Source organism: Gossypium arboreum, chromosome 11 (genome assembly GCF_025698485.1).
Source record: "Gossypium arboreum isolate Shixiya-1 chromosome 11, ASM2569848v2, whole genome shotgun sequence".
Classification (NCBI taxonomy): Eukaryota; Viridiplantae; Streptophyta; class Magnoliopsida; order Malvales; family Malvaceae; genus Gossypium; species Gossypium arboreum.
Genome location: NC_069080.1, coordinates 74002981 through 74012731, shown reverse-complemented (window position 1 = coordinate 74012731; position 9751 = coordinate 74002981).

The window sequence follows — 9751 nt, the reverse complement described above, 5'->3', positions numbered from 1 at the left end:
TGGCAAACATGATCTGTAACATCACTGCCATAATCGTAAATCGGCAAAAGCCGAAATAAGTAATCACCGATGCTACACGAGCATGCGCTCATTCGTATGGTGATTCGAATGCCTAAATACGGACGTAAGATCGTTAATTCTGCCCATGAGCGATTTCATTGCCTAAGACCGATTCGGGCCGTGTTGGGCCAAAATGTACCTTGTCGGCCCCACGGGCACGTGGGCTCCACACGGGTGAACCACACGGATGTGTGGAGAATTATGGGCCAGGCTGTGTAATCCACACGGCCAAGGACATTTTTGGGCTTTATGGGCCACATGGGCCAGCATGATGGGTCTTGGGCCCACTTTCACGATTTGACTGTCGAGGTTGCATGGGTCACTCGAGACGACTGTGGACCTACTGTTGGATCGGTAAGTATACCTAGACCCCAAACTGATAAATAACTGTTATGCCCCTATGAGATGTATGACTGTGATTGAGCATGCTATTTTATATATATTGCATACATGTATGATATTATGATATGTTGCATGGGGATAGGTTTATTATGATTGGAGGAAGTGTATTGTTCTGGCAGCTCTGTTGCTAATACTGATTAAGTGCCAGAACAGGTGCTAATTTGGAGTGTAGGGATGGGTGGGTTGATTTTAGCCCCACATGGAATGTAGGGCTGGACGGAGTGGAGTGTAGAGGTTGGTTGGGTAGGATTTCTGATTGCATATCTATACTACTACTGTTACTGACATAGGCTACAGCCCACACTGATACTGATACTGTAATAAGCTAAGGCCTTAACTAAAACTCAACTGCTACTGATTTGGGCTTAGGCCCAGATTGTGGTTGCCTACTGTATGATTGACTGTATGTTTTTAAGGGATTACAAACTGAGTTTTCATAAACTCACCCTTCTATTTATTTGTACAGGTAATCCCCAAGCTTAGACGGTTCGATGCTGCAAGGGACTTGAAGGTGGCCACACAACTGCACATGCTTCCATATTTGCCTTTTCATTTACAATAAATTTAATTTGGGTATTTCTTTTTGAAATAAGGCCTTTTTAATTTTTTAACTTTTAATTTGGGGATTTTGTTTATTTTGAATCATATTTGTTAGTAGTAGGAAGTGGATTTTCAAAAAGGTAAGTACTTTTTCAAAACACCACGCTTATGCAACATGTTTTAAAGGCTTCCACAACAAACAAATTTTTAAAAGGTAATAACAATCTAGTACGGTTAACATTTTGCTAAACGACTTGAGTTTTAAAAAAGAGGTTTAATATAGAACGGGTTTTCAACGAAATTATATTTTCAAGAAACACTTCAATGTGACCTCGCTAGATTCATCCATAATGTCTACGTCGAGTTTAGGGTGTTACAGAGAAATTTTTTCCATTGGTTGAATTTGCGTATATCGACTTTCAATCGAGTATAAAGATGGCACCATACAAACCTTTGTATGCTCGCAAATGTTGAACTCCATTGTATTGGACCGAGTTGAGTGAGAAAAAGATTCATGGGGTTGATTTGGTTAGAGAAACCGAAAAGAAAGTGAAAGTAATTCGTGAATATTTGAAAGCAGCTTCAAATCTACAAAAATCGTACGCAGATTTGAAGCGAAAAGACATCGAATTTCAGATCGGTGATAAAGTATTTCTGAAAGTGTCTCCGTGGAAGAAAATTCTTCGATTTGGTTGTAAAGGTAAACTAAGTTTGTGTTTCATCGGGGCGTATGAGATTATTGAAAGAATAAGGCTAGTGGCATATTGACTAGGTTTACCAACTGAGTTAGAAAAGATCCATAATGAGTTTCACGTATCAATGTTGTGTCAATATATATCGGATCCTTCACACGTAATTACTCCAGTAGAAATTGAAATTCAACCTAATATGACATATAACGAAGAACCGATCGGAATTCTAGCATGTGAGGTTAAATAGTTGAGAAATAAAAGCATAGCTTTCGTGAAAGTACTTTGGCAATGACACGGTGTCGAAGAGGCTACATGGGAACCAGAGGAAGCAATGAGAAAATAGTACCCTAACTTTTTTGTTGGTAAGATTTTCTAGGATGAAAATCCCTTAGTGGGGAGAGTTGTAACAACCCGTTTTTAGTCAAATCAAAATAGTGGTTTTGGGACCACAAACTTGAAGTTGAATTATTTATTTTATTATTATTTTAATGCCTAAACATGATAGTATGATTGTGTGAAAGTTTTGTTTTATTGTTTGATTAGTCAATTTGATAAAAAAGGACTAAATCGTGTAAAGTGCAAAGGTATTGTTCTAATAGCAAAAGATGTCAAATAGCTATAGAACCTTAAAGTAAGGGTTCTTAAGTAGTAATTACACCATTAAAATGGTAAGTGGACAATATTGGTCATTAAATAGATGATTTAAATGGTTTTATAATAAGGTTAAAATAGTAAATTAAAAATTAAAGTTCAATTAAATAAAATAAATATTAGTATCATCTTTCTTCTTCAATTTCTCAACTAAAAATAAGAAGAAAAGAACTCCATGGATGCATGTTGATTCGGCTAAGCTTGGTAGCTCAATTGGTGAGTGAATTTTTTCCTGTTTTTAATGATTTCTATGTTTTTGAGATCGTTGCAGCTTATTCTAGCTAGCCTAGGGACTAAATTGCAAAAATATTAAATATTTAGATGTTGCCATTGATGAAATAGCATGTGTTTTGAAGTTTCTTGATAGATTATGAATGCTTGTTGATAGAAATACAAGTTTTGTTAAGTGATTTTTAGTGAAAATGCAAAATAGGGATTAAATTAAGAAACATTGAAACTTTGTGTTTAAAATGTGAAATAAACAAAAAATATGGGCTGCTAGGGGCATAATAGTAATTCGACTAGCATGGGTTTATTTTGAATTTTATTAATTTGTGATTTTATGGAATAAGGACTAAATTGTAAAAGTAGTGAAACAATAGGGGCAAATGTGTAAATTTGCTTAAATGAGTGCTTTGGATTAAATTGAATAGAGAGATTATTAAATGAGTTAATTTTGAACATATTTAGATAAGAAAAGTAGAATTCGGATCTATGTCAGGGGAAAACTAAATTTATCGACTAATCAACTTATTTTGTCGTTACCACATCTAAGCTAAGATCGTATGTGATAAAATTCATTATAAGTGCATTTTAAATGCTTTGATATTGTATAAGTTGTGAATACGAGTCTTCAGATAAGTTTGACAATGACTCAATGGTAATTCGACATTCGAAATCCCAGTTGAACCTTAGGAATAGTTTAGGATAATAGTGACATGTCATTAGAGAACATTGATTTGGCTTTGGGCCATGATATTAGCACTTTGGGTGCGAGTTATACCAATTTGGCTTCGAGCCATAAATATCGGCTGATTTGGCTTCGGGCCATGATATCAGTACTTCGGATATAAGTTACCTTTATTTGGCTTTGGGCCATGGTATAAGTACTTAGTGTGCAAGGCTCCTTAGCATCCGACTTCTATTTCGAATGTTAAACAAGTAAATGAATGATGTGGTTGAGAATGATATTGGTACGAGATGGTACAGGTATGTGCATAAACCATATTAGCTTTGAATCTAAGAAACGATGAAGAAAGTATATAGTTTTGTGAATGAGTAATTGAAAGGCTTGTTAGTTGATTTGAATTCATGTATCTATATTCAATTGTTGAATTATGTGTTTATGATTATATCGACTTTATTTCATACGAGCTTACTAAGCTTTATAGCTTACATCATTATTTTTCTATGTTTTATAGTGAATTCAAAGCTAGATCGATTCGGGAATAGTCAGAGATTTTGTCACACTATCCTACAAACTATTTGGTACCTTTAAGCTTATATTTTGAGTATATGGCATGTATAGGCACTTTAGTCATGTTGGTTATGTTCTAGTAATGATTTTGGCCATTTGAAAAGGCTTGTAAATGTATATGTCCTGGTTTGTATATAATAGCCATAAGAGTTGGCTTTTTTTGAGTTAATTTGCTTGTATATATGTAATGTGCCTATAGTTTATGTTATGTAAATTGAGATTGGTTTTGTGATGCTTATTAATAGTTAGTATTATGGAAGTTGAATATTGATATTGGTGGTGTTATTTGTTTATGAATCAAGGTAATGAATGCATGTTTTAAGTAGCCATATTGATGATCTAAGTTGATGGGATTTTGGGTATGAATGGATTGGTCTATTTTGCAACTTCTATGTATTGAGAAATATGGTATAGAATATGCATGAATTAGGTTTGAATTGGTTGGTTTAAATGCCTATTTATGCCATGGGATGGTGCAAATTGATGTGTTGTAGGTACATTCAAATTTGGGTGGCAAACTACTGTAACGCCCCGAATTTGAGCCTTAAGTGTGGGTCTGTAAGGAGGTTGTATATAAGCATTTAATTGTACAGGGAAATGACACAATTAGATGTCTGCTTTAATGGTTAATGGCCCTGAGAAGTGTTGGAGAAATATTGGGTTCAAAACTGGGCTTTAGCAAAAAATTTGGTAATAAGTGAATACAACCCTGGGTGCTTGGATGAAGGCCTTTTAAATTATTGTGGTAAATAAATGACACAAGGAAGCTCATGGTTTAGTGGTTGTGGCGTCATTAAGGTTGCAAGGGAGCCTAGGTTCAAGTCTTGACTCTTGCAATTTATTTTGGTATTTCTTTTAAAGGAACCTGGACTCTGACCTATAGACCTTATATTTAATTGAGGATAAAATATGACACAGAAAGAGCCTGTGGTGAAGTGGCAAGGTGGCGTGTTGTCTAACTGTGAGGTGTAAGGTTCAAGTCTTGGGATACACAATGGAGTATTTATTTTGCTGTTTGAGCTGTGTAGGAGGTGGAGTTGGACTGAAACTCTGTGGTTGAGGTGGTCATAAGAAAATAAGGAATTTTCCTAATGGTTGAAAGTAATCCCACATCGGGAAGCTAACATAGGAATTGGTGAGAAGCTGGCTTTAAATAGAGCGAATCAGATGAGTTGGTGAAAAAGAAAAAAGGTGATTAAGAGCCAATGCAGGATGTGCCAAGGTTGGTGATTTTGGACTTCGATGCATTCTCATAAACAAGTTTGTATTCACGCTCTTCTTTGTTAGAAATCGGCAAAAGTTGAAAGCCGCCACAAGCGTTCTCGTGTGTTGGGGCTATTTTGGGCCTCGATGGGCTCATGGGCCCGCTTGTGTAAATCTAACTATTAGGTGGGAAGTAGTTGGGCCTGATGGGCCATATGAATCTGATTGGGCCTGATGGGCCATGTCAACGAGATTGGGCCTAAAGGGGCAAATGAATAAGTGTGGATCTGTTAGTGTTTAGTAAAGGGGTTGTGGACCTAGTTTTTGGTAACTACTCAAGCAAAGATAAAACTTAAATAATTAATTAATCACGACTGTGGACAAGTCATAAGGTTAAGGTGTGGCAATGGGTATATGCATGTCTAGAATTGGATCTAGGGAGAGGTTGGTACTTAAGCGGTCTTAATGACTCACCTCCTCTTCTCTGGAATTCTACCTGGTGCATAGTATCTATTCACTTTAGCCAACGAGGACTTGTTAACGGGCCAAGGTAAGTAATAAACCCATAATAAAGAGAAATTACCGAAACACCCTCAATTTGTAAAATTATCGAAACACCCTTGATTGTGAAATTACTAAAATACCCTCGATTTGTGAAATTATCGAAACACCTTCGATTTGTAAAATTATCAAAACACCTTTGATTTGTAAAATTACCGAAACAGCCTCAAATTGTAAAATTACTGAAATACCCTCAATTTGTAAAATTATCAAAACACCCTCGATTTGAAAATTACCAAAATACACTCGATTTGTGAAATTACAGAAACACCCTCGATTTGTAAAATTACCGGAACACCTTTGATTTGTAAAATTACCGAAACACCCTCGACTTGTAAAATTACCGAAACACCCTCGATTTGTAAAATTACCGAAACACCCTCAATTTGTAAAATTACTGAAACACCCCTGATTTGTAAAATTATCGAAATACCCTTGTAGTGTAAAATTTCTAAAATGCCCTTGTAGTGTAAAATGATCGACATACCCCTGTAGGGTAAAATGACTGTTTTGCCCTTGAGGGTAAATGACTGACTTAGACTTCGAATTTGACTATGAATGTCTGATTACATTTTAATTGACTTGACTGTGGTTGTATGACTGATATGCTCTTAATATATGTTTAAAAGACTGTTACTAAGTATAGCCATTCTGCATACACGTGTGATGATTGAGCATGACATACACGACATATTGCATGGGTTGGAAATTATGGAACGGAGGAAGTATATGAGGATCGCATGGTTGCTTGATGACTGTGGATCCACCGATGGCTAGTAGCCTAATATTTGATTAGCAGCTTGCTGCAATGAAGGTAGTACTGCAACCGGGCTACCATTGATGTGTATCAGATGGGTGGGTTGATATTTATATCCCCACATGATGTGTACCGAGGGACGGAGTTGGTGTGTAGCAGTTGGGTTATTGGGGTGGTTTGCATAGCATTGCATGTATGATACTATTGTGATATTATTGCGATGTGGGCTTCGGCCTAATCGAGGCTAAGATGGGCTAGGCCTAATTGATTCTGTTATGGGTTGTGACCCAAATGATATTGTAACGGGCTTTGGCCTACGTATGCTTTAAACTAGACTGTACTGTTACTCTAATGGGCTCCGCCGGCATCGATTATGAATTACATGCATTTTATTAATCGTTACTCTAGTAAGGGGATTACACACTGAGTTTTCGTAAACTCACCCCGTTTATTAACTGTGCAGGTAATCCCCAACGTTAGGTGGATCGGTGTCGCAGAGGGACACGGAGACGACCACACAACTGAACATGTTTTTCTATTCTGTTTATTTAGTTAAGCACTTTGGTTTTTGATTTGGGTTGTATTAAAGCCTCTTTATTTTCTTAACTTTTTATTTGGGAAATTTATTTAGTATGCTTAATATATGTTAGAAGTAGGGCACAGTTTTCCAAAATAACAACTGGTTTTGAAAATATCACATTTTCGCAACAGTTTAAAGGTAAGCTTCTGCAGCAAGTAAGGTTTTAAGGGAATTAGCGTTTCACAAGTTTGAAAATGACTAGAGGTTTTGAGTAGTAAGAAGGTTTTCAATGAGAACATGGTTTTCGAAAAACACTTCAATGTGACACGCCAGATTCGGGCCTAACTTCTAGGCCAGGTTTGGAGTGTTACAATTGGCTTAGTAAATAGCCTATTTTTCTCCATACGGGCGTGTGTCTCAGTCGTGTGCGACAAATGGCCTTGTTACATGGTCGTGTGTCCCCTGGTGTTGAGTTGGAAACCAAGTCAGTATACTCCATATAGCCTCACACACGTGCGTGTGACTTGGCCATGTGGCATAAGTCAGTATACCATACAGGCTTGGCATGGCCTAGCACACGGCCTGGCACACAGGTGTGTATAGCCATTTTTAGGGCACACAGTGTAACATCTCGAATTAGGCTCTAATCGAAATAGTGGTTTTGAGACTACAAATCTGAAATAGAAATAATTATTTTATGATTATTTGATGGTACATGATATAATTTCATGTTTTTGTAAAATTTTCTTAAAGAAAATCTATGCCTAAAGTGTTCAATTTGACTTTAGGGACTAAATTGAATAAGTTGTAAAACTTGTTTTCTAGAAGATTCAGGCTTGAAATTACATTGGATCATTAATTAGAGGTCTTTAAATAGCAATATGACCAAGTTCTAAAATTTTGGTCAAAAATGGGCATGAATAGGAAAAATTGGAAAGAAAGGCCTTAAGGACATTTATGTCTTTTGGTAAATAAAAGAATAAAAAGGGAAAAATCAAGTCAAAATTATGTCTATCTTCCTCCTTGTATGCCAAAATTTGTAAGAGTTCTATAGCTAGGGTTTTCAACTTTTCAAGCTTGATTATCAAGAAAAACAGAGTCCGGACCTAGACCGGGGAAAGAACTAGATTTTGGACTAAATAGAATTAGTTGTCCATATTTTGTACCGAGGCAAGTTCATGTGTAAATAATGCAATGTTGTATTATGTTTTAATGCTTTATTGATGTATGAATTTCTATTTTTAATTGTTATGATGAGTGTATGAATGGCATAATGGTCAATGAGAATGACTTTGTGGACGAGTTTGACAAATATGTGTTATCGAGAAAATCTCGTTTGAACCTTAGGAATAATGTAGGATACAATGTGACATGTCACTAGGAATCGTGAGATAACGAGCTCATGACATTATGTGTATATGTGATTATGCGAATCTGGGTCCTAGTCTTGTACATTCTACCAGTGACTGGGTAGCCTGGCATGTGTTGCGGGTACCTGTCAGCTTGTATGAGCAGCCTATGTAGTTATGTCCTGACTGTCAGGTTGTGTGAGTAGGCTTATGATTAGCTCGAGAGCGAGCAATGTGTGATTGTGATATGAGGTAGCATGTAGCTACGTTTGAAGCACTATGTGCAAGTCTTTCATGTATTCGATAGTATTCTAGTGTTCAATAGGTAAACCTGTGAGTTATTCGACAAGTAAGTCAATGATGAGAAAATATGAAAATGTGTTACGAGTTGGTACAGGTATGTGCTAAAAAAACTCATATGAATGAGCTCGGTATGTGATGAACTTTTGGTAAGATTGAAAATGTGTAAGTTATGTCTTCAAATTTAAGCTATGCCTACGAATTTATGATAAAATATAAGTAAACTATGTTATGTCTATGGTATTTATATATATGATTATGTTGCTATTTATTTGCATATGAACTTAGCTTTATGCTTACTCCCTTCTCTTTTTCATTTTCTTATAGTATCGCCAAGCTAGCTTGGGGATCGAAGGACGTCAGAGGCTTCATTATGTTATGTCTATGGTATTTATATATATGATTATGTTGCTATTTATTTGCATATGAACTTAGCTTTATGCTTACTCCCTTCTCTTTTTCATTTTCCTATAGTATCGCCAAGCTAGCTTGGGGATCGAAGGACGTCGGAGGCTTCATTAGACTATCAATTGGACATTTGGTATAGTTAGTCTCAACATTTTAAGTATGGCATGTATAGGGACTTGGTCTTTCTGTTATATGCCATATTGGTCTAGCCAAATGTGTTGGCTTATGGTAATATTTGATTTATTTTGCATATGGCCATGTGATAGGGTTCATATTGATTATTTTGGTTGTAACCCTAATCAATTATGCATTCATGCAATCTATTATGCTTGAAGTGATTGCTTGTGGATGAGATGCGTGACGAACGGCACATGTGCTAAATAAATGAACCATGGCTAATAAGTATGACTAAAACTATGGTATAATTGAGTAAACTGAAAGTAGGTTTAGCATGATGAATGAATATGAAATTAGTGTGGAATGCCATATAAAAGCATGATGGTTTGGATAAGAGATTTGTTGACAGTACAAAGGCATGGGTTAATCATGTTTATGAGAATTTTAGTGATTAAATATACTATGTTGCATGCCATCAAAGATGAATGAGTGAATGAGCATTTAAGGGTGTTAAATGGCTTGGAAAATAGCCTCAAAGTTGTCCGCATGAGTAGACACACGGGCGTGTTTCTAGACTGTATGTGACACACGGTTTGCCTCATGGGCGTGTGATCTGGCCGTGTGTCCCCTGTACCCTAAAAAATGCAAAATAAAAAGCCTAATAGTAAACACGGGCAAAGACACAGGCGTGTGTCTCTACCACGTGAAGGGCAT